Source organism: Cupressus sempervirens, chromosome 9 (genome assembly GCF_028749045.1).
Source record: "Cupressus sempervirens isolate cs-2001-9-10 chromosome 9, ASM2874904v1, whole genome shotgun sequence".
Lineage (NCBI taxonomy): Eukaryota > Viridiplantae > Streptophyta > Pinopsida > Cupressales > Cupressaceae > Cupressus > Cupressus sempervirens.
The window spans coordinates 189716425-189743264 of record NC_143126.1 but is presented as its reverse complement, the minus strand read 5'-3'; the positions used below and the strand labels follow the sequence as shown (position 1 = coordinate 189743264).

The 26840-nt window shown below is 36.4% G+C and overlaps 1 pseudogene across 1 annotated transcript; it reads left to right on the top strand.

The window, feature by feature from the left end:
- The first annotated feature begins 20567 nt into the window (after positions 1-20567).
- On the top strand, positions 20568-23450 carry LOC149538117 (L-type lectin-domain containing receptor kinase S.4-like; annotated as a pseudogene). Its single transcript, XR_016355976.1, has 3 exons — positions 20568-21344; positions 21625-21934; positions 22125-23450. The product of XR_016355976.1 is annotated as an L-type lectin-domain containing receptor kinase S.4-like (transcript).
- The last annotated feature ends 3390 nt before the right edge of the window (positions 23451-26840 follow it).

The window sequence follows — 26840 nt, the reverse complement described above, 5'->3', positions numbered from 1 at the left end:
TGCCAACCAAACTTACAAAAAACTTAACAATGATCATGATATCTTGTTATCAACTGAATCCAGAATCATACCTTCCAATGATGACCCCTCTATCCCTACACAACAATTTTCCTACACACCTATTGCTGACGCTACAGAAAAGAGCAATAATTTGATAATAAATGTGGTAGGATATGTGGCACACATGAGCTCATCATCTACAATAAGGAGGAGAGATGAAATCATGGTCCTTCGTCACACCATACAGATGATGGATATGTCAAAGAAACCTATTTCCATAGAATTAAGGGGACCAATAATTGAAAGAAAAGGATCTCAACTTGAACAAAAGTTTCACCAATAGCAACTAGTAGTGCTTGCCATAACAAATGCTAGGGTCTGTGAATATAATATGAAATCTTTGAGCACGACAAGAAGTAGTATGTTGGTAATAGACCCATGTACATAAGAGACATGAAAAATGAAGTCTTGGTACAAAGGAACTAGATCTTACAAAATATCTTATACAATAGGGTTCACTTGTACACATGTGCCCCCTATAAGAATGTCCATTGTAGAGATTGATAAAACACTTCAAAATGTGAAAGAACTTGTAAAATGCAAAATACATGTCACATTATTGTATGTAAAAATATATAGTTTTGGTTATCCAGCATGTCTAATTGAAATAGGAGGGAACCAATGCATAGAAGGTTTGGCGAAAGATGAAGGAGAAATTTTGGTTTGTCCAAAGTGTAAAGTAATAGTTGTTCAACACAAATATAGATATATACTTCAGATTAAAATTCAATCTTGCATTGATTATATGTGGGCAATGGCATTTGATGAGGGAACAACAAAACTAATGGGAATGTCAACAAAAGAGCTATACTCATTATAGTTTGCAAAAGATGTAGAAAAGGATGTCAAACAAGTCATAAAAGAAATAATCAATAGGGAATATTTGTTCACATTAGCATGCAAACTAGAGAGACAACAATGTGGATTGAATAAAAGTAGTTGTTAATGAGAAGAAGAAATTGTGAATGAAAAAGAATGCAAAATTCTGATTAGTGAGATTGATGGGATCAACGACATCAAGAATATTGAAGAGTGAAACAAAAGTACAACTTGACCCAAAAAAAATGGAATAAACTAAATGGGTTCTAAAAGTAAAATATGCTTTTTTTTGGTAGATGTAATATTGTCTATCTACCTTACTAAACTAATACCTGAAAAAACACCCGTACTTGTTGTAAACTTATCGATATGAAAAAATATGTATATGTACCATTTTTGGACAAAAAAATGAATTGCAATTAATTATGCTACTAAAATGTTTTTTTTTTAATGTCATTATTGAAAAATATTTGGTACTTGATAGTGTTATCTTCGATTAAGGTTTTGAAGTCTATTTGCTTAAGAGTTTGCAATCTTGTAATATAAAGTTTATTTATATGGTAAAGCAAGAAGATAATTTTGCTAATGCTTAATAATTTGTATAGATGGACAATGGACGTGGAGAATTCCAAATGCAAACTCTGCTTCATGAAATAGCAGAATATGAAAGTCAACAAAATGTAGGGAATACTATGCATGACATAGAGAGGAAATAACAGTACATAAGCACATCAAAAAGTTAATCCAAGAACAAAATACCCTAGACAAAGTGGAAGCACAACAATTACAACAATGCAAGGCCACTCAGAAATGTTGTGCCTATCATAGGGAACAAGCAACTGTGTGAAGACCAAATTCAAGTAATTACAAGGCAGCATACATATATCAACAAACACCACCATAACAATAGGACATTGAACACTACACAAAAGATAACAAGAAGATTGAATACACAAGATCCCTAAAGAAATGTTTCCAAAGGATAGATGCATTATCTAGCTTAAGAGACTATGATCTATGAAAAGAATGTTACATGGTCATGCTTGTCCAGACATCAAACTCTACCCAAATTTATAGGAGATGTTTTATTGGAAATGTTGTACATCGATCCTCAATAATTAACAAGATGGATACGAGAGACCAATTTGAAGTACTAAAGAGACTAACCCAAGTGGATGAAATTCTAATTGCAAAAGTAAATCTAGTAGTATAGGTAACAAAAATTTTATCAGGCTAACATAAATATAGAGGACATACAATAAGCTTTGCACAAGACAAAGAAAATATTATGAGGGTGCTCCCACAAAAAGTGCATGAGTTTGATGTTCTCATAGTTCAAAGGATGCATACACAAGGCCTTTATTATGACTACTAGGTGAGAAGGAGCGACATTAGGGATGCACTACTATATAAAATTAGGAAATGTTAGTGTAGATGAAAATTATTTAGCCGAATTTCCTCATAGAAGAACAAATATCTTCAACATTCTCAACACCATTGAAATAGAAGAAGATACAATACTATTAGGAGATGGAATCAATGTTGATGAAGATCCAAAAAAGGTGAGCATGACTTTCACATCTTCCTTTGTGTCTAAATTGCCAAATAGTTGTTGTGAGCTAGCAATTATAAAACACACACTAGACGTCAACAATGATGAGAACAACAAAACATGGCAACTTTTGGTATTGATATTGATAATTATGATTCAACCGAGATTGAAGAGAAATTGGATGTGCATAGTGGTGAATCCAATCTGTTTCTACGAGATATGATTGTTAATTTCATGCTGGCAGGCAGACATACTTCCTCCACTTCGCTGACTTTGTTCTTTTGGGTGCTCTCATGTCATCAAACAGTTGAACTATGCATTCGTTGTGAGATTCTACAGAGATCTTAGCAAAAAGAAATAATATTGAGGAATCTGATAAGTGGGTTATTTTTAGCTCATAAGAATTGAGAGAAACGCAATATCTCCATGCAGCTTTGTGCGAGTGTCTGTGTTTGTATCCTCTCGTGCCCGTTGATTCTAGAGTTACCCTCCAAGACAATGTATTACCAGACGATCGATTTGTGGCTAGAAGATTACAAAATACATACCCATAAAATGAGTCAGACTCATTATAAGCAGACAAAAAGAAAATCAAACCCAGCAAAAGAGTAAACAATCCATACTCGCAGAGGGGGCAGCAACGAGCAATGGTGAAATATCCTAAACGAGTGGACGTGAAAAAACAATTTTATTTCAAAAATTTGGAATGCTCATTTTTTGAAAAACTAGAATTAAAATAGGTATTTGGACAATTACATCTATTTAGGTGGAAAACCAAATCCTGATTTTGGAGGGCAAATGAGGATACTGGATTCTATTTTTTTTTTATTCTCATTCTCATTTGGCAGACCCAAACAGTAGATTTGATCATTTTCAGAATTCCATATTCTAATTCTTGCTCTAATTCAAGATCCAAGTGGATCCTTACCCTTATGGACTTCTATATTTCCCTGCTCATGTTAATTTATGTGTCATTTCTTTCAACTTTTCTTCTACAGTCTCAATTTTACGCATCCCTTTATTGAAGTTCACAACCTCAGTTTTCCAATCTACAATTAATATCATACAAGAGGAAGGCAAAACGATCAAAGTCATCGTGATCGTTGAATATTTTGAACGGTAAATGTTTCATTTTTACTAGAAGACGAGATTCACTGGTATCCCAATTATAATTCCATCGCGGAGTAGATTGCTTCAATGAAATCTTAAATAGCAGGTTAGCAACCGGTTACCGACATGTTTATGGGCACATTTGTATGTCTAACTCTCTATTTAGTTATTGAGACGCCTCTTTGTCATCTTTATTATGCCGAAGGAGGAGCTCTTTATTTAATCTAACAACTGACAATCTTAAAGAGGAAATTGTTGGAATATTAATTGTGGTTGGTTGTTTCTCCTTGGAGCCAAAAGCCTACCTACCACCCTGAACGTTCAGAAAATTTATTATGGGCAGGTGAGATTTTGAAATAAAAAATGAGAGGAAAAATAATTTTTTCTGAAGAAAAAAAAAAGAATGTTTTATCATTCATTTGATTAGAGAGAAGAAGTAGCAGAGCAGAGAAGTTGCAGAGCAGAAAAAGAAAGCAAAAGGTGATCAGCAGATCAGTTTGTTGCAGAGATAGAAGGAATCATTGTCGTGCTTACAGTTGCACGTGCTTCTTCCTGTCATTTTGTAAGTTGAATATTTTATTGTTTCATACATCCTATTGAAGCAGTGATTGCTCCAAGTGTTATTGTATGCAGCCATTAGAGCTGCAAGTTTGAAGTTTTATCAGTTTAAAGTGTTAGGGTTATTTTTAGGGTTTTCTGGTTGAAGCCGAATGCTTCTAGATTTGTAATAGTTTCAATCTAAGTTGAATAGTAAGTAAGCAGGCATACGTGATTCCATTGCTTCTTGTTCATTGTATTTATGAAGTTTATTGTTGAATATTTCAAGCTTTGGGTCTCTGGTTTTAATGGTGAAATCATTCATGTTGGAAGTCTGTCACTCGGTTTGCTCTTTAGCTTGAGTTTTTAATTTTAGTCGTTACCAAGTTCAATCAGTGCCTTCTCCTCTCTGCAGTGTTTACCGAGTTCACTTGGTGTCTTCATCTATCGAGCTCCACTCTCTTGTGGCTACCGAGTTCACTCGGTAATCGCTTTGCCTACCAAGTTCACTCGGTAATCACACCCTCTTTGGTTACCGAGTTGTGAGCTCTTCATTTACCGAGCTCACTCGGTATCCTTTGGTTACCGAGTTGTGTGTTTACCGAGCTCACTCGGTAACCTTGCCTTCCACCTATTTTTCTTTGGTTACCGAGCAAAATTTATCACTCGGTAATAGTTGCTCCCGAGTAGTTTTTAGGGTTAGGTTGTTTTTGTGATTGAAAATTTTAATATTCCTCACATGGTATCAGAGCTTTGAGGCCCCACATCCAAAGTGAGTTAGGGCATTTGTTTTCTTGGGATATTTATCATGGCAGGAGATGCAGGAAAGATTTGGTAGCACCCACCATCATTTAATGGACAGAATTATGATACGTTTGCAAAGAAAATGAAAAACATTATGGTTGCAAATGATTTGTGGGAGTTTGTGGTCAATGGATCCAATGATGTGACTTATCCAACTTAATATGCTGCCCTCACAAATGCACAGAAGACTCATTTGAAAGAGTCAAGAAGGAAGGATGCTAAGACATTAAGCCTTATTGAAGTAGCAATGACAGAGACAGTATTCTCAAAGATTGCAACAAAAAATTATGCAAAGGAAGCATGAGATATCCTTTAGACAAACTTCAAGGGGACTAATAAAGTATGTACAGTAAAGCTATAGAATATAAGAAGGGAGTTTGAGAACCTTCAGATGAAGGAGAATGAATCAGTTGCAGACTTGAGTTCAAGAACCTCCAATGTGATTAACCAGCTGAAATCAAATGGAGAAGACTATCAAGAGCAGAGGATAGTGGAAAATATATTGAAGAGTTTACCTCATAAATATGACAATTTGGTCATGAACATAGAAGAGGCAAAAGACCTCACTGTTTTGACAATGGATGAGTTGATGGGTACACTTCAAACCCATGAGCATAGGATCAATAGATCCACATCTTCTTCTTCCAAAGAGCAAGCTTTCAAGGCTCAGTCAAATCCAAGAGGAAGGGGGAGAGGAAGAAATGGCTCATGCAGAAACTTCAGAGGCAGAGGCCGAGGTAATGGAGGACAAAGGAATGCTACAGCAGAAAGCTCAGGAAGAGCAGATGGAGCAAGTAGCTCACAAAATACTTCAAGAGGAGGTAAGAAAAATTACAACTCAAATAAGAGTAATGTAGAATGCTACTACTATCATAAATATGGGCATTATGCAAATGAATGCTGGAAGAAGCAGAATGATCAGTCAGGGCAAGCAAATGTGGCAGATGTGAATATGGAAAGTGGACCCAATGTTGCTGCCTTCATCATGTGTAATGTTGGTGAAGAAGGAAGCCTTGAGGTTTCGTACCTCGACAGTGGATGTAGCAACCACATGAGTGGTAATGAAATCTTGTTTTCATTCATTGAAAAGAGTTTCAAATCAGAAATTAAGATGGGTAACAATGGAACCCTACCAGTTGTGGGCAAAGGATCTATTATAGTCTGCACCAAGAAAGGTGAGAAAAGGAAAATACAAAATGTGTATTTCGCCCTTGGTATGAAGCACAATTTGATGAGCATTGGTCAACTCATTCAAAATGGATATAAAGTGCTGATGGAGAATGACATGTGTGTCATTCAAGAAAAGGATGGGGGCAAGAACTTACTTGCAGTAGTTCAAATGACCAAAAACAAAATTTTTCCCTTGAGGATTGAGACATGTTTCTCATCTCAAGTTAGTGTTGCACCTCCCACACAATCAGCCCTAAGGAGTGTGATTGAAGACCCCTCACGGCTATGGCACCTCAAGTATGGTCATCTTGGCTATGCTGGTTTAAATTTGTTGTCAAATAAAAGAATGGTAAAAGGTTTGCCACGAATAAGAAATTCATGTGACAAGTGTAAGGCTTGTATTTTGGGTAAGCAACATAGGCTTTCTTTTAATTCTAGAAATTTTAGGAGAGCTAGATATCCACTAGAGTTAGTGCATACTAACCTAGTCGATCCTATGCAAGTTACTTCCATTGGGGGGAGTACTTATTTCATGACATTCATTGATGATTTTAGTCGTAGGACATAGGTGTATTTCTTAAAGAATAAATCTGAAGCATTTGATAAATTTGTAGAATTTAAAGCCTAGGCTGAAAGAGAATGTGGACATTATATCAAGGTCCTAAGATCACATAGAGGAGGGGAGTATACCTCCAATTCTTTTGTAAATTTTAGTAGGAAATATGGCATAAAGAAAGAGCTCATAGCCATCTATACACCACAGCAGAATGGAGTGGCTGAAAGAAAGAACAGGACCATTGTTGAAATGGCAAGGAGCATGATGAAAGAGAAAGGTCTCCCAACTGAATTTTGGGGAGAGGCTGTGGCTATAGCAATTTACCTAATTAATAGGTGTCCTACAAAGGCAGTCCATGACAGAATTCCAATGGAAGCTTGGTCATGAGTAAGATGGACAGTTGAACACTTAAGGGTATTTGGATGTGTTGCATATGCACATGTGCCTAAAAAGCAAAGGCAAAAATTTGATGACAAAGGTGTGAAATGCATTTTCACAGGGTACAGCCCAGAATCAAAGGCATACAGATTGTATGACCCATTGAACAACAAGATGATGCTTTCAAGAGATGTGAAATTTCTTGAAAATCAGTCTTGGTATGGACAAATTGATGAATCACCAAGCACTTCAAGTAAAGTGCCAATTATGAGTGAAGAGGATGCTGATGAACAACAAGAAGAAGGAGCAGATAGAAGGAAAGGCAAGCAACCTCAGTCATTACCGAGCTCCTCTAGGCATGATCGAGTGTCAGGGCCAAGTAGCAACAGTGAAGATTCTAATCCCACACTCTCCTCCCTGTTACCAAGAAAGACCAAGAGTCTTAGGAAGATATACCGAGATGAAAGGAATGAAGATTATGATGAGAGTGTTAATTTTGCATTATTTTCTCATAGTGATCCAATATATTTTGAAGAAGTTGTTAAGGAGAAGAAATGGTGTAAGGCCATGGATGAGGAAATAGATGCTATACAAAGGAGTGAGACATGGGAGCTAACTAATTTTCCTCCCAAGAAGCAAGTGATTGGAGTGAAATGGGTCTATAAGATCAAATGCAATGCTGAAGGCAAGATTGATAGGCATAAGGCAAGGCTAGTAGTCAAGGGCTACAAACAACAGTATGGAAGAGATTATGATGAGACTTATGCCCTAGTTGCAAGAATGGAAACCGTGCGTACTGTTATAGCAATTACAACTCAACACAAGTGGAAGGTATTTCAAATGGATGTGAAGTCCACCTTCCTTAATGGTGTATTGAAAGAAGAAGTGTATGTGGAGCAGCCACCTGGTTATGAAGTTGTAGGTGAAGAGAACAAGGTATATAGATTGAAGAGAGCTCTTTATGGGCTCAAGCAAGCTCCAAGAGCATGGTACAATAGAATTGACTCATATTTGATGAGCAATGGCTTTAGAAAAAGCAATGGTGAGTCTACTCTCTACATTAAGGCATCAAATGGAAATGTGTTGATTGTTTTCTTGTATGTAGATGACTTAATTTTTGCTGGAAATGACAAGGCTCTAATTGGTAAGTTCAAAGAGGTCATGAAAATTGAATTTGAAATGACAGACCTAGGTCTCTTGAAGTAATTTCTAGGCATAGAAGTAAAACAAATGCATGATGGCATCTTCATCTCTCAAGAAAATTATGCATGACAGATCTTGGAGAGATTCAAAATGCAGAACAGTAAGAAAACCTCCACACCAACAGCAGTAGGTCTGAAGTTGAGCAAGGAAGACTCTAGCAAGAGAGTGGATCCAACACTATACAAGAGTATGGTTGGAAGCCTAATGTATTTGACTGCAACTCAGCCAGACCTAATGCATGCAGTAAGTCTGATTTCCAGATTTATGGAAACCCCAAGGGATTCCCATTGGCAAGCAGGAAAGAGGATCCTAAAGTATGTGAAAGGTACCAAGGGATTTGGAATTTTGTATACTGCAAATAATGATTTCAAGTTGGTTGGTTACATGTATAGTGATTGGGTTGGAAGTTTAGATGATAGGAAGAGCACTTCTGGATACATGTTTCATATGGGATTGTGTGCAATTTCATGGGCATCCAAGAAGCAACCCATTGTTGCTCAATCTATAGCAAAGGCTGAATATATAGCAGAAAATGCAGCAGCATGTCAGGCTATTTGGTTGAGGAGAATCTTGACAGATTTAAATGAAAGGCAAGAGGATGGAACTATAATTTATTGTGACAACATCTCATCAATTGCATTGTCCAAGAATTCAGTATTCCATGGGAGAAGAAAACATATAGAGATCAGATATCACTTCATCAGGGAGTTGGTGGAAAATGGGGATATCAAAATAGAATTTTGTAAGTCTGAGCAGAAGCTAGCAGACATTTTTACCAAGCCATTAGGCATTGGGACTTTTGTACACCTAAGAGAGTGTCTTGGTGTAGTTGATTTGGATTAGTAGTGATCCTTGTTTGTTTGGCTCGGGATAAAGGGGGAGTGTTGGAATATTAATTGTGGTTGGTTGTTTCTCCCTAGAGCCAAATGCTCACCTACCACCCTGAACATTCAAAAAATTTATTACGAGCAGGTGAGATTTTGAAATCGAAAATGAGAGGGAAAATATTTTTTTTTGAAGAAAAAAAAAAGGAATGTTTTATCATTCATTTGATTAGAGAGAAGAAGTAGCAGAGCAGAAAAAGAAAGCAAAAGGTGATCAATAGATCAGTTTGTTGCAGAGACAGAAGGAATCGTTGTCGTGCTTGCAGTTGCACGTGCTTCTTTCTATCATTTTGTAAGTTGAATGTTTTATTGTTTCATACATCCTGTTGAAGTAGTGATTGCTCTAGGTGTTATTGTATTCAGCCATTAGAGCTGCAAGTTTGAAGTTTTATCAGTTTAAAGTGTTAGGGTTATTTTTAGGGTTTTTTGGTTGAAGCCGAATGCTCCCAGATTTGTAATAGTTTGAATCTAAGTTTAATAGTAAGTAAGCAGGCATACATGATTCCATTGCTTCTTTTTCATTGTATTTGTGAAGTTTATTGTTGAATATTTCAAGCTTTGGGTCTCTGGTTTTAATGGTGAAATCATTCACGTTGGAAGTCTGTCACTCAGTTTGCTCTTTAGCTTGAGTTTTTAATTTTATAGTCATTACTGAGTTCAATTAGTGCCTTCATCTACTGGGCTCCTCTTTGTAGTGTCTACCGAGTTCACTAGGTGTCTTCATCTACCGAGCTCCACTCTCATGTGGCTACCGAGTTCACTCGGTAATTGCTTTGCCTACCGAGTTCACTCGGTAATCACACCCTCTTTGGTTACCGAGTTGTGAGCTCTTCATTTACTAAGCTCGCTCGGTAACCTCTCCTGCCACCTATTTTTCTTTGGTTACTGAGCAAAATTTATCACTCGGTAATAGTTGCTCTCTAGCAGTTTTTAGGGTTAGGTTGTTTTTTTGATTGAAATTTTTAATATTTCTCGTAGAAATGACTACCATTGAATCAATCTCATGCGTCTATTTTTGGGCCACTTTACACGTTATGTTTTTGGATATTTTTGATAATCTGCTAACCATCAGATGAAGGTAGTTTCCTGTCATTGACCTAAGTAGAATAGGAAAATTTTATGTTTAGGGTCTTATGGTTGTTGTGGATCTACTTGTTCATCACATTCTTGCTCACAATCCTTCTCTTTTGCTTCACTTTTTTTGCATTTTTCGTCACAAACAAGGGAGCATGGCAGCTTGCAGATAAAATGGTTGCTTCATTGGATAGAATTGTGATCATATTTTCATACATTTCAAATGGTATTAAGGTAGACAAGGGATAGTTCAAAATAATTATAATGAAATAGAATTTTATGATTGTTAGGGCTTAGAGTTCAGGTCCCAACTATGGGTTTGACACTCCAGTGGGGCAATGTACGGTGCCATACTCCATTCAATAGATACAAGATATGAAATTTAAAAAAGCATTATTTGATTCAAAAATTGGGGGAAATAGATTAAGTTCAGTTCAAATTATTTTTCTTAGACTTCATGAGTTGAGAGAGCTATTCTGAGAGAGCTTTTCTCAAATAGTTGTTATCTTACATTATCTTTTTTATTATTTATTAATTAATTTAACCCCTTTTCTACAAAAATACTAGATCATTAGACCTAATCAAAAATCACAAATATCCAGTAGATGGTCGATCTCATTTCTCTTTACTTACAATCACAATTCTAATGCTAATTAGACAGAAATTTCCAAAAATTGTATGTATATGTTTGAGTCTTCTTCAAGATGGAACCTAATGGTGACTTGGGGAATCAACAAGAAACAATGCTTGCGGATGATGTTCCAAGTGCCTTAAAATATTCATCACAACCTTGGCCATGACAATCAGTTGTCAAAAATATTCATGCTTAAAAGATATTAGATTCATAGTTAATTTTTATTTGCACCTATCAATTGTATAAGATTTTACTTATATTCCAAGATTGTTTTGGATTTGACGCCTATGGCTAACTAGCCGATGTATTTACCTTTATTGCTATTGAAGGATAATAGAAATTGAAGTATAATATTAATGAAGGATATCAAATGTGCACCATGGAACTTTAAGGGATTGGAAAATTCAAACAAAAAGTATGTAGTGCATTCCTATGCTTCAAGAAGTCAAAGCAATTGGGTGCAATCTAGATATTGCACTCAAATGAATTTGTGATTGGTTGGGGATTTTCATTGGGCAACAAAGAAATATAGATCTCCCTATCTTTTAATAACTAAGAACTTGGTCTCTTCCTTGTTTATGCTCCTAATGATGTCAATGAGATAACTGGCTTATGGAAATGGATTGGTGAGTTAAAGGACATACCTTGGATAGTTGTCGAGGACTTTGATAAGATTAAAAGGCCCCAATACAAGGCTAGAGGGATCAAATTTTAATGGAAAAATAATGAGAGGTTATCTTAAAGGTTATTGGATTTTATTGTATAGATTTTATTTATTTATTTATTGATCCTGATCATTTCATTCACATGATTTATGATAGATTTTAAAACATTATGATGTATGATGTATTACGAAAAATGGTTATATGGTAAATCCAAAATTTTCAAATATTCAATATTAATAGTAATTGTACATGATTATGAAATGGGTATATGGAAGAGATGTGGAAGGTCAAAGATAAACAAAAAATCTTGGACTAATTTTTGTATATATTTATGCATTACATGAGTTAAATATGTAGCCCATATAGGAAATGTTGTTTGTGTGAAAATAGTCCTAATAGAGAGGTGATATGGAGAGAAGGAGAGAGAGGGGAGTAGAAAGGGGAAAATATATAGGGGTTGATTAAGAGAGTATGGAATGTGAATAGGTAATGACACACCACATGGAACTATTTAGAGTCATTGATAAATCTGATCCTATCAATAATTATATAATACATTTGACTACAATAAAAGCAACCTTGACAAATCCTATCTTGTCAATACATGTATCTCATGCCATCAATGCAACAATATATTATGGTATCATATCCCATAGATTTGATTATAAATATAGAAAATAATGCAATACTCTAAATGAAAAAGGGCATGCTTTAAAATATGAAGATAAACCACATGTATAGAAGGAAACAAAACCACGTGATTGTATTCAAAACAAAAACATAACTATAATTTCCCCACTTTAGCAGTTGTCCAGTTGTGTGGCTATTAGCCTTTTATTTTGTTTTATTTTATTTATCCCACATTGCTTGTGAAAAGTGGTCAACCCTATGAAGTAGGAATAAAAGGAGAGCTTGTGGCTATTGTTAGATAGGTTGAATATGAAAAAAAATTTGATGTGAGAGTTATGGATCTCTTCTTGGCATTAGAGGACGTTTATCCTCTCTTGTGACATTCTAGACGTCATTCCCTTGGGGTTTGGCCTTTGAAATTCATTGCTATTAGCTTCATTAACAGGCAACTTCGGTGCATTTCTAGCTACAGGCAAATTGGGTGTTTTCTCATAGCATTCCCACTCCTTATCTGATACTTATGCCATTATGAAGGGATGATTTTACATGTTATAATGTTGGAGTATTTAGTGAGTAGAAAAGTTGTCTATGTATTTGATTTTATTAGTTTGAAACTAATATTATTTCAATAATAGTTCAATCTTTAGTTTGCATAAATTTCTTCTTGTTCATGTTATGTGGTTTCAAATTTATGCAAAGACATTAAAATCTCTATCAGTGGTTGGTTCAGTTTTTGGGCATTTCTAGGGTGCCCATTACAGTGGTATCAGAGGTATATAAGTCCTGCCATCCTGTAGAGGTCTTATAGGGAATAGGTTAGTTCATCCGTATAGAGGGACATACAATCCAGTCATACAGACAAAAAGGAGATATTCTTTGAACAAGACAATAGTATAGGTGAACGAGATGATACAAATACAAGATTAGGTGGAGACAAGAATACTGGTCCATATCAGGAGGATGTAATGTTCAAACTGTTACCAGGTACACTAGAGGAGGGGTAGCATATGCAATAGGAGCAGAATAGGTGAATGGATATGATGTTGCATCTTACGGCTAGACAGATGTGCATCGATATTAATCCAGGTGATGTCAACAATGGGGGAAATGACAACAATAGCAGAAATAATAATGGAGGTTGAGGTAACAAAAATGGTTCTAAGAATAACATTAATGGTAATAACCAACATGGCAACAATCGGAATGAGGTTGATAACTTTAAACATGTTGCAAGCCTAGCTTGAACAACGAGCTCAAGACCTCTTCTACCCACCTTCCCACCCAAAGATCCAGTTCAACCAATTAATTAACTACAGATTAATGAGTTATATGATTAGTTCAGGAGGGATTGGGAGGCTAGTGGACCAGAGTTTCAGGCGGATATTTCCCTTAGAGATTATATGCACTTGAGGATGAGATGCTGCCCAGATCAAGGGGGAGAAATCAAAACATTGAGCTAAGAAAGAAAGTTGGGAAACTTTCTTTACCTTATTATGATGGTTTAGGGAAGATGACCGGTGCATGAGTGGTGGCATCATGGCATGGTAACCTTGGGGCATAATCAAATCACATCTTACAAGGAGTTCGCTGAGAAGCTCATAGAGAGATTTGATACTAGGGATCTGGAGTTACAGTTTAAGGAGTTGACACAACTCAAGCAATGGGAATTAGTTGAGATGTATATCAGTGAATTTTAGAGGTCAGTATGTTGGTCACAAATATTTCAGAGAGGAGGTTAGTAGTGTTATTTATGGAAGGACTCTTAGATCCCTTGAGGGGTTGGGTCAAGGGGCATGACCCAACTACATTACAAGAAGCTACTAAGAAGGCTCGTGACTTAGCACCTTCTTCTTTTAGGAGGAGATTTCAGCATAGGGATTAATATATGAAAAAGGACAAGGAGAAGGGAAAAAAAATCTTTTCACAAGGATGCTAAGCCAAAAAGGGATAATAAGTTGGATAACGACACCCTGAATGAGTTGAGAAAAAAGAATATATGTTTTCATTGCAGAGAGCCTTGGAATTTATCTTATAAGTGTCCTCTCAAGGCTAAGGCAAATCAAATGGAGTATTTCTTAGAAGAGGAGTCAGAGTCAAAGAAGGAGGATCAGTACTTTGATTCAGATGAGGATACCACTACAGAGGAGAGTAGATTTCTAAGGATGAGAAGTAATTGGCATGATTAACAGGCACTCAGAAGGCAATCACATTTAAGGTTAGGGGTACTATCTAGGGGCAGAAAGTGATTTCACTCATTGACATTGGGGCTACACATAGTTTCATAGATGCACAATTGGTAACCAAGAGAGGTTTATAGACCGAGGAGCACATTGGGTTTATAGAGTCATGGTAGCTAATGGTGACAAATTATTATGGACTCAAATGATATCTAATCTTCACATCAGGTTTGGAGATGGCTATGGGTTGGAGGATGAGTTCTATTTAGTAGACATGGGAGACTATGATGGCATCCTCAACATGACATGGATGGCCTCGCTAGTCAAGTTCACACTCAACCTAGCAAAATTGGAGATGAGGTTTCAACATGAGGGGAGAACTATTGTACTTAGGGGACTTTCAAATGGGAGTTGTAGAGTAGTATCCCTGAGGAGAAAACAAAAACTTTTTTAGCATAATGACATACAGTGGGTAGTAGAATGTTTCACTATGCTAGCTTCATGGTAGCCATAGATGAAGAGTCATCAACTAGATATCCAGGAGATACTTGACAGGAACACTAAGGTATTTGGCGATATTTCACATGTGGTTCCTCCTGACAGGAGGATAGAGCATGTTATTGAGCTCAAGGAGGGAGCCAAACTAGTTATGATTACTCCCTATCATCATCCTAAGAAACCCAAGGATGAGATAGAGAAGGCATTTAAGGAGTTGTTTGAGATGGGGCATATCAAGCCTAGTAAGAGCCACTTTGCTTTAGCAGTAGTATTGGTAAAGAAGAAGGATGAGACGATGCACATGTGCATCAATCACAAGGCATTAAATAAGAAGACCATTAAGAATAAATATCCCATCCTGTAGATAGATGAGCTGATTGATGAGCTGCATCATGCATGTTTATTTAAAAAGATTGATTTTACGGTCAGGGTATCATCAAATCAGGATGAGGGTGGAGGACATTGAGAAGACAACCTTTTAGTGTCACTATGGCCACTTCAAGTTTTTGGTTATCCCATTTGGGCTAACCACTGCCCCTGCTACATTCCAGAGTTGCATGAATCAGGTATTCAGGGGGCGGCTTAGGAGATTTGTCCTGATTTTCTTTAATGACATTTTATTCTTCAATAAGAATTGGGAGGAGCATTTACAAAATGTTGAGATGTTGTTTTCCATTTTGGAGAATGAGTCACTACATGCCAAGGAATCTAAGTGTGAGTTTGGGTTGACTGAGCTACTACACCTTGGGCATATCATCAGCATAGATGGAGTTTGGGTAGATCTCGAAAATATTAGAGCTATTGTTGATTGGCCTACTCCTATGAACCTTACACAACTTAAAGGGTTCTTTGGTCTCTGCGAGTTTTACAGGAGATTTGTTAAGTGATTTTCACAGATCGTTGCACCCTTGACAAACCTTAACAAGAAAAGGACCTTCACATGGACAGGGGCAGCTTAGAGAAGCTTTGATCATTTCAATAAGGTGATGTCATCATGTCCAGTACTAGCTCTACTAGACTTTGCAAATCCATTTGAGCTTCATTGTGATGCATCAGGAGATGGGATTGGGGTAGTATTGATGTAGGAGAAGCATCCCATTGTTTTTGAGAGCAAGAAGCTCCATCGAGTGAAGAGAAGCTATTCCATCTATGATCGAGAGATGTTGGCTATTATGCATGTATTGGCCAAGTTTTGACCCTACCTAGTTAGGGAGAAGTTTGTTATCAAGACTAATCACAACAACATCAAATACTTCATGAGCCAACATGATTTAAATGATAGAGAATAGAAGTGGATTATGAAGTTGTAGGCTTATGACTTTGACATTGAGCTTGTCAAAGGGAAGAAGAATGTGGTGGTAGATGCTTTATCTAGGAGACTTCATTTTTGTGCTCTAGCTTAGATTATAGGAGATTGGAGAAATAAGATTATAGTAGTGAATGCGAGGGACACTTGGGCTTTTGGAGTGATTGCAAGCACCATACAGGATGATCATTATGTGGTGATGGATGGATTGATCAAGTTCCAAGGTAGGATATATTTGATTCCTTCATCATAGTCTAGGGAGGTAATATTGAAAGCATTTCACAATGCACCTACTGTTGGACATCTAGGGGGTTTTTAAGACCTACAGGCAGATCTGTGAGCAGATTCACATGGAAAGGGCTTAAGGATGATGTTCAAAAGCATGTTACGAAGTGTGCAATTTGTCTGCAGATTAAGGGACATCACACATATCCTACAGGGTTGTTACAACCTTTGCCCATTCTGGATAGGAAATGGGAAAGTATTTCTATGGACTTCATCACCGGGTTACCACAAGTACAGTGGAGAGATTGCATCTATATGGTTGTTGACTAGCTGACAAAGTTTGCTCACTTCTTTGCTATTCCATCTACCTACACAACAACACAAGTAGCCAATCTTTTCTTCGGAGAGATATTCAGGTTACATGGGCTACCTAGTTTCATTGTTAATGACCGGGATAGTAAATTTATTAGTGTTTTTTTGGTAGGAACTATTTGGATTGTGTTTCATAGATCTTACACCTAGCACTAATTATCATCCACAGACAGATAGGCAAACAGAGATTGTGAATAAATGGGTGGAAGGATATCTGAAGAATTATGTAACTACACAATAGAGAGCTTGTGTCAAATGGCTACATATGGGAGAGTACTCTTATAACACCACTTATCATATGTCCATCAAGATGACTCCATTCATGGAACTATACGGTTATGAAGCACCTAGCTTCATGTATCTAGTTTTGGGGAATAGTAGAGTGCCCAAAGCCAAAGAATTCTTGCAGGATAGTTAGGATATTTTGAGGGTGCTCGAGGAGAATATACAGTAGGCTCAAAATCAATAGAAATTGTGTGTTGATCAGCACAGGATAGAGCATAGTTTTGAGGTTGAGGATATTGTTTACTTGAAGCTACAACCATACAGATAGTCATCACTCAAGAAGAGCATAGCAAAGAAGTTGAAGCCTAGGTTTTATGGTCCCTACAGAGTGATTTGCAGGGTGAGTCAGGTTGCCTACGAGATTGAGCTTCCAGAGGGTAGTTGGGTGCATAATGTGTTTCATGTGTCAAGGCTTAAGAAAGTCATCGGTCAGAGAGTTGTGCCTTCTATAGATTTTCCACCATTAGATAAGGAGGGGAAACTCGTATTGATTCCTGAGGCTATTTTGGATACTATGGAGAGGACTCTGTGAAATAGGGTGATTAAAGAATATTTAGTCTGATGGAGAGACCTGCTAGAGGAAGATGCTACTTGGGAGAGTGAGCAAGTGTTACAACAAACATGACTGAGATTGCTTGAGGACAAGCAATTTCAAGGGCGGCGGACTGTAATGTCCCCACTTTAACAGTTGTCCAGTTGTGTGACCACTAGCCATTTATTTTATTTTATTTATCCCAGATTGATTGTGAAAAGTGGTCAACCCTATGAAGTAGGAATAAAAGGAGAACTTGTGGCTATTGTTAGGTAGGTTGAATATGAGAAGAAATTGGATGTGAGAGTTACGGATCTATTCTTGGCATTAAAGGACATCTATCCTCTCTTGTTGGCCTTTGGAATTCATTGCTATTAGCTTCATTAACAGGCAGCTTGGGCACATTTCTAGCTACAGGCATATTGGGCATTTTTTCATATCATTCTCACTCCTTGTTTGATACTTATGCCATTGTGAAGGGATGATTTTACATGTTATAATGTTGGAGTAATTAGTGAGTAGTAAATTTTGCTATGTATTTGATTTTATTAGTTTGAAACTAATATTATTTCAATAGTAGTTCAATCTTCAGTTGCATAAATTCCTTCTTGTTTATGTTATGTGGTTTTGAATCTATGCAAAGAAATTAAAATCTCTATCAGCAGTTGGTTCAATTTTTGGGCATTTCCAGGGTGCCCATTACAAAAATGTGCAGTTGGTTACTATGATACATTCCAACACAAAATGAGTTGTCAACATAGTGCATGCAATGAACTCATGCACACCCACATAAAATATTACTTTTCCTAAAAGAATGATTCATGTTAGTATATAAATTGAAGTAAGAGTGATGGAGTTGAATCAGAATTTCTTGATATGGAGATGAAAGAGAGAGATAGCCTAGAAAGAAATATGAAGATGTAGAGATATAAAGGTACAAGAAGGGATTCATTAGGGCAGAATAGTTGTTAGAGAACATGAGATGTATCTAGATGGAAAAACAATAAGTGTATGCACATGTGTATGTATGTATATGCATGTGTGTGTAGAGGTAGAAAGTGAGATAGACTAAGAGGTGGGAAGGGGGATATTTATTGGAATAGAGAAGGACAATGAGATAACAATATAGAGATAGAGGGAGATATCAAGAGAAAATATAAATGTGTAGAGATTTAAAGAAATCGAAAGAAGGCAATTGAGTGAGATGTATGGATAGAGAGAGGGAGACATGTCTAGAAATGGAGGGGGAAGAGGAAAGGAAAAGATAGAGATAAATATCTAGAGGATGGGAGGGGAGAGAGAGAGAGAGAGAGAGAGAGAGAGAGAGAGAGAGAGACTAAAATGACTTTTCATAACTCTATAGTGTACCTATTGTTTAAATCTCATGACCACACCCATTGGTCACAAATGAAATAACAAGTTTTAATTATTCATAATATATCTTATACACATCATGTGCATAGCATCATATACTATATCGTAGTGTAATATGAAAAAATCATATACTTGCCACATGTTATAAATGAGAGAAGATTTAATATAGAAATGATAGATAAATTGAGCTAAAAGAAATGGAAGAAATTGCTAAATTAAGAGGAGGATCACTTCATTATTTTACATTACTATTGGGCTTCATCCACAATCAAAATCATCACAAATGAATTTGCCACACCAAGCACACAACACACAATGAGAACCAAGCAGAAGATTTGATAAATGGTAATATCTCATTCATGTGCAATGAAAATTGTATCTAGATAGAAGATGCTTGAATTATGTCAACAGATTAGGAATGTGCTTGGAAGCTCCCTCTCGAACTTCTTAGTTATTTTTTGTGTTAGTGATTGCTAGCGGTATATGTTCTAAGAACCTATTTAAACCCCTTCCTCTTCTTGCTTGTTCCCATACCGCACTTTCTTATCTATCTCTACTTTGTATTTTCCAAATCCGTGCTTCCCTACTGCATAAAATGGCTCTTTTAGGGTTGTTGAAGTTTGTGATGATTTTATTGCTACAGGGGATGCCACAACTCGACCCCTTTCTCAATGGATGAAGTTGTCTGCTCTGGTGGAAGAAGATCCCTTTGTACTAAAATACAACAAGAAGTGACATTCCCAACCTGGTGAATGAAGCAATCAAATCTAGAGCATCTAAATCATTAGCCTAAGAAGTAATTAGGAAATTTAATAATACAAATAAAGCCCATCGTCAATAGTTATAATTGACTTTTGCTCTATATCTGAGTAACCACACATACTCTATGCTCCTCTCTTCTTATATAAGTCCGACATATGCATGCGCCCACACACACACAATGTGATTTCCTCTCACTATCTATCATTGTCTCTCCCCTCTCTCTTATAAGAAATTTTATAAATATGAATTAAAAAAATTTCCTCTCCCTATCTATCATTATCTCTTCCCCTCCTCTCTTTTCTAAGGATTTTTATAAAAATGATTTTGAAATTTATTCTAATTATTATGAGAATGAATAAATAATTAATATTTCTATTATATTTTATATGAGTTAGTGAGAAAGAGCAAGAGAGGTGGGAGGTGGGGTGTTAATAAGATAGGATACAAAATAAAGTTCTGAATTGATCACATATCTTACTTATGTATTTACAAAAAATAGGCCACAATTTTCCCTATTTTCCTCCCATAGGTAGAGTACAAAATAAAGTTTCTAATTGACCACATATGTTCCATACGTATACAATAAAATAGGCCACACTTTTCCCTAATTCACACCCCACACCTATTCGACATACCTATTGTACACTAAAATGCAATTGCACGCTTCCGCATTTTCCCGACGTCTACAACATCTGACAAATCTCCTCGCAGGCCCCACATTGACCACCTCAAAAGCCCTACGCTCCTTCTCTGTCTTCTCTTTCAACCCACGCGTTGAATCTCAACATTTTATGCTCCACGGAAAGATTGCATCAATTTGTGAACGATATCTTTCCGTCCCATATTTCCATCCCTGTAGTCGACATGTTTCAAGTCCTCACGTCACCGGACAGCGTATGAATGAGCGACGCCTTCACAAGGAAAGTCGTGCATCCTAATTAATACCCGCAGTCAAGTCAAGAAAAATAAAATCTCGTTTTTCCGAATTCTCATTTCCCATATGAATGAAGAAACAGCGCTTTAAAAAAACCGCTAATTCAGTGGCGACGATGATGCAGACTTGGATGAGGGTTCTGTGCTTCTCAGTATTTCTTACGGCAGCTGAGGGCACCAGTTTCCTCTTCAACCGCTTCAACCCCACAAGCAGAATCAAATGTATTGGAGATGCCTCAATACAATCCAACGCAATCCGTCTCACAAATAACTCCAATCGCCTCATTGGCCGCGCTTATTACGAGGAGGCCGTGCGCATGAAGAGAAAGGAGTCGGTAGTTTCATGTTTGCCATGGCTCCGCAATCGGCTTCGAGTGGAGGATCAGGGATGAGCTTCCTCGTGACGCCCACCATGGCTCTCAACGGTGCCATCGCCAGTCAGTACTTGGGCCTCTTCAACGTCTCCAGCGACGGCAAGGAGTCCAACCATATCTTCGCTGTGGAGTTTGGCGTAACTCAGCGGTTGGATGTTAACTACGGTAACCGCGTTGGTATCCATCTGAACGGCTTCAACGCCTCCTTGGCTACGCCTGCTGGTTACTGGGATCAGAACGGATTCACGCCTATCATTCTCAATAGCGGGGGTAATATAAGGGCATGGATCGACTATGACGGCGCTTCTCAACAGCTGGACATACGCATCGCAGCAATTGGACAAGCGAGGCCAAACAGAGCTCTGCTCTCCAGAAAAGACTTGAATTTGAGTGGTGTTGTACAAGACTACATGTACCTTGGGTTTTCTGCCGTTTTTCTCAACTACCACCCTTAAATACACAACTAAATCTATCTCTAGAATGCTCTGTAAATTTATTACTCATTCAACTATAAATAGAATGGTTGAGGCTGAGATATCAGTGCTCATTTCCTGAGTCTTTTGCAATGTTAAATTCTCTCTGTTTTTGTTCATTATTTCCCTTGCACACTACGTGAGGCTCTTAACTGTGTAGTTTACTTAGTCAAATTCATTTAGTACTCATAGGATCTAGATGCCGTTCATATAAGTGATAAAAATGATTTCAATTGAATCAACAGGTACTTGGTCTTTGAGTGAGAATCATTACATTTTGGCATGGAGCTTCACATCCGGCCACAACAGAACTAAAGATATAGACATTGTGCATCTCCCTTCCTTCAAATTCAAAATTTCCAAGTTCTACCAATCTACAAATTTCATATTAATTACTACAGTGTGTTCAATAGCTTTTATCTTAGGAATCATTCTTAGCACATTTTATTGGTTGAAAAAGATGGACTACATAGAATTTTATGAAAAATGGGAGCTGCAATATTGGTCACAGAGATTCAACTATCGAAAGCTCAACCTCACTACAAAGGTGAAATAAGAATAAATTTGATACTTATAGAATCAAAAACAAATTAAAACATCTTTCTATCAGATATTTGATTATGTACATGAGACTTTACAATTCATGAATAGTCAATGTTCTGTATCTGGATTTGACAATTGCATTTCTTATATATGATTAGTTATACAAATTGTGTTGGTCTTGATCCCAATTGCAGAGCTTCACAGATGAGAATCTTCTTGGCTATGGGGGCTTTGGGCAGGTATACAGGGGTTCTCAACCTTCCGGCGAAGAAATCGCTGTGAAATGCATCACAAAAGATTTCACAGAAGGAATGAAGGAACTCATGGGAGAAATATCGAGCCTTGGGCGGCGGAAGCACCGGAATTTGGTGCCTCTGAGGGGCTGGAGCAGGAAAAATGAGCGCCTCTTCATTGTCTATGACTACATGTCCAATGGAAGTCTTGAAAGAAATTTGTTCAGTCCAGAATCAAATCTAACATGGGCTCACAGATACAAAATCCTCAAAGATGTAGCCACCAGACTGTTGTATTTACACGAACAGTGGGAAAAATGTGTGGTGCATAGGGATATTAAATCCAGCAATATATTATTGGACTATGATTTGAATGGTCGTGTGGGGGATTTTGGTTTGGCAAGATTATATGATCACAGTGAAAAGCCCCAAACAACTCATGTGGTGGGCACGCTTGGGTACATTGCACCAGAGCTTATACATTCTGGAAAGGCTTCTCCTTCGACGGATGTCTTTAGCTTTGGGACTCTTTTGCTGGAGGTCGCCTTTGGAAGGAATCCTGTAGATGCCCAAGGTTTGATTTTGGTTCAGTGGGTTTGGGATTTGTATGCAAATGGGAGATTACTGGATGCTATTGATGAAAAGCTTGGCGAGGATTATGAGAAGGCCGAGGCTGAGAAAGTGCTTGTATTGGGTCTTGTCTGTTCAAACCCTGATCCAAATGAGAGACCAAGCATGAAACAGGTGTTGCAAATTCTTTGCAGTGAGGGTGCTTTGCATTTGGATCCTCTTGAGCCCTCTACTTATAAATAAGTATTCTTACATTGACATTGCACACTTGAATTTGTCTGTTGGTACTTTTCTGGATTTTTTTGAATGATGCTAGTGGGAGTGTTCCATTCAACTATTTTGCATTCATCAACAACAAGAATACTATTAATGGCGGCGTTGTGAAGGCATTTTCTGTCAAAAATGGAGAGTTTCTTGTGAAAGTTGTATACATAAGAGGATTTGTATGTTACATCCAGCATATATTGACAAGGGAATATTTTGACGCCCATCAATCTCAAGATTGAGAATAAATAAGGGTTAGAATCGACTACAACAACAACTCCAAGCACCTGGAGATTAGTATCACAGCAATTGGATAGGCGACCCCTCAGAATCTGGATGATATCATTGAAGATATCTCCCTTCTCGTCTTGACAACCCATCATTTTGGAGTCATGGCTTTATGTTTATATTGCTTCTCTTGTTTTATAACCATTTTTCATCTTTTATGCTCAAGATTGCTGTTATTATTGCATGTTATATCCTTTGTCAGCATTCTTTTGGTCTATAATCAGATTATCAATTCAATTATATAAGATGGTTATTTACCTTTTTTTAATTTTTAATCATATATTTTATATAAATTGAATTAAAAATAAATTAAACATTGTTAATTTTAAATTAACTTTTTAGCATGTACAAACAACATATTCTTTTGCTTGTCTTGACAACCCATCATTTAGGGGCAATGGTTTTATGATTCTATGACTTCTCTTATTTAATAACGACTTTTCATCTTTTATGTTCAGAGTTACTCTCAATGCTTGTTATAACCTTTGTCGACATTCTTTAATTTTGGTCTATAATCATGTTATCAATCCAATAAACCTATCTTATAATTGAATTATCATGTACTATTTTGTGATTTTTATTAGCTCATCGCATAAGCTTATAACAATTAAGATTGAAGTTCTCAAGTTTGCCATATTTTCCGAGAAGGAAATAGGAAAGCTAATTGGTTTGCCAATAAAGGAGGTAATGGAGTATCGATTTTAGTTTATAATAATCGGTAGTTCCTTTTGGTTAAATTTTATATTGGTCTTATATATTAGGCTTATCCTTGATCATATGTAAGTTAGATACATTGGTTAACTAAGGGGTTGTCGAGGTCATTTTACGATTTACAGTTCAATCATGGGTATTGTCATCAAAGGGTTTCTATAGTTTTTTCTCTCAATTCTATGCATATTTTACTCTACAGTAGCCCTCTAGACTTAGTATTTTTAGGGGAGTGGATCTTTATTTCGTTGTAGCCTCGGGTTTATTATTTTTGTTGATATTACAATGGTGATTAGATTCTTAGTTGTGCTATTTTGAGGTATTTAATTGTGCTATTTTATGATGGAGGTTATGTATGTCTATGATCTTGTTCATAGTATGGTATGTTCCATGCAGGGATTGAGATATTTGCATTCCCTTTCTTTTGGTTTCCATGACGTCTCTGGCTAAATTTGTGGTCTTTTTACTATGGGATATTCTGATTATTTGGCTTAGTTTCAGGTTTCATGATTTGACCCTTAGAGTAGTTGAGGCAATTTATTATTGGCCTCCTCATGTCATTTAATGAATGTGCATCAGATGTATTTTATTGTTGTTTTTATTTAATAAGATGGATTCTTTATTAATAAAGACATGAAATAGACCAGCTTGGAACCTTTAGGATATTCTTTTTATGATTCTAATTAAAACATGTTCTAATAATGTTGGTGTTTTAAGCTCAATAGGAGGAATGAGTGATCAAGGTAGGTATATGATAGTTTTATTTGTCTTCGACATTGGCGATATATTTGTAATCAAATCTTATACAATCATCGATGATATGCCCCTATATTGCTATAATTTTTTATTTGACTGAGGTATGCCCCTTTTAATTGTAATAATACAGGACGTTTGTCCTAGGCAAGACTTGAGGTTTTCTTCTCCATTCTCTCCTACCAATGCCTGTTTGAATGGAGTGAAGCTATTGTATCTAAATTATTGATTTAATAAAATTAATCAAGGCCTTAGCCATCTATCGAATTTTTTTAAAAAATAATTAAGATTGAAGATCATTCTAATGGTTGGTATTGTGGACTATAAAAGTTTATTTCCTTCCATTTTTACCTTTGAAGAGCAAAGAGACGTGAAGAGAGGAAGGATATACAAGAGTAAAGAAGTTAGCTTTGCATTCATTTTCAATGTAAAGAATCAACCATAGAGGCACCTGGTAAAGAAAGAAAATATAATTATTAGAGTAATTAAAAAGATGGGACATAAATGAGACATATTATTAGAAGAAACTCATAAAGTCAGTGAAAGAAAAGAGGCTAATTGTGGAGATGAGCAAAGTGGTTAGAAATGAGAGCCAATTTTTTTTTGTGAAAAAGAATATAAGGCACCTCATGAGATAGGATGTGTTGAGACACTTTGTTGTATTTAATTGGTCTATTTGCATACTTCGATATTGTATAAATATATTAGTGCATTAGGTTGTCACTACTACATTTGGGGTCATTTTTCAATAGTAATTTCTACAACAGAGACATTATAATGTCAATTTTATTTTATTTTTGAATTTTTTCCGATGCCATTGGTATTCTAACATTGTTGTAAGTATTTTGATGATGTTGTCAGTTTTGCGATGTTGTTGACAATATAAGATGAAGAATAAAGATAAATTACCATGAAATGATTTAAGCTCTCCACATACTCAAACTGCAAAACCAAAATACTCCAACCCATGAAGTGATCATCATAGGGTAACACATGAATCAATGATCTTACAGGTGTGTAGATCTAATTATTTAAAATTTCCATTTGGGGTTATTATTATTTAATTTGTAAAATTGACACACACACACACACACACATATTGTGTTTTAGTTTTACAGTTGAATTGTACCTAGAGGGTTGTATTTGCACATGAATCAAAGTGTTGAATCATGGGTTGAATTAGAGGATAAAAAGAAAGTAGCTATGTATTTTCAATCTTTTTGGTCAATAAATATGCAGTTTTTATTTGTCACCTAGAAAAGGCATATGCAGGTCACAATGTCGGTAAGAAGTATGTACAAAGTTGGGTGTGTTGACAATGGTTAAAAACATTTGTTATTATTTTTGTATTGCCAGTTTTCCTAGTGTTGTAGAAGAATCATTGAAATTTTTTATTAATGTTGTCTATTCTTTTTACCCAATATCCCAAACCATAATCTATTGGTCCAGGCTTTTGTTGAGTTGGGGTAATGGAAGGGAAACTAAAAGTCTTTAAATTTTGATTAATTATTTTATAACTTATGCCTCGACCTAGTTTTTCAATTCATTCATTCATTTAGGATTCATGAGTAAATATATATTTTCTCTCTTGTTGTGCCCTTGTGATCTATGTCTCTTCAGTGATCCCTTTTAGTGGAGAAGGGAGGAAGGGAAAAAGGAAAAATGCAGGGTCTTGTATACACAGTGTAGTACAAGTGGCTTACATACAAACACATTAGCGACTAGTAGGAGAAGCGGGAGGCTAGATGATAGACAATAATTTCATAGGAAGGGTCATTGCTGAAGTGGACCTCAAAAAGTATGAGCCTTGGGACCTCCCTACTACATTCAACTCACTCCTTTATTTTTCATTTTGTGTATAATCATACACACCCATTCGATCTTGAATGATGATATGTGCATATTGAATGTTGAGTGTTTGTACTAAGTACTCCAAAATCATCCAAATTTTATACCTTCATCTTTACACAATATCTTTCTTGTCTCTTTTGACTCACATGCTCATTTCATTTCATATGTTATCCTAATGCTATCAATTCTCATCACTTTTGATCCTTGACACCCTATTCACAAGTATGTAGTGTAAATTATCCC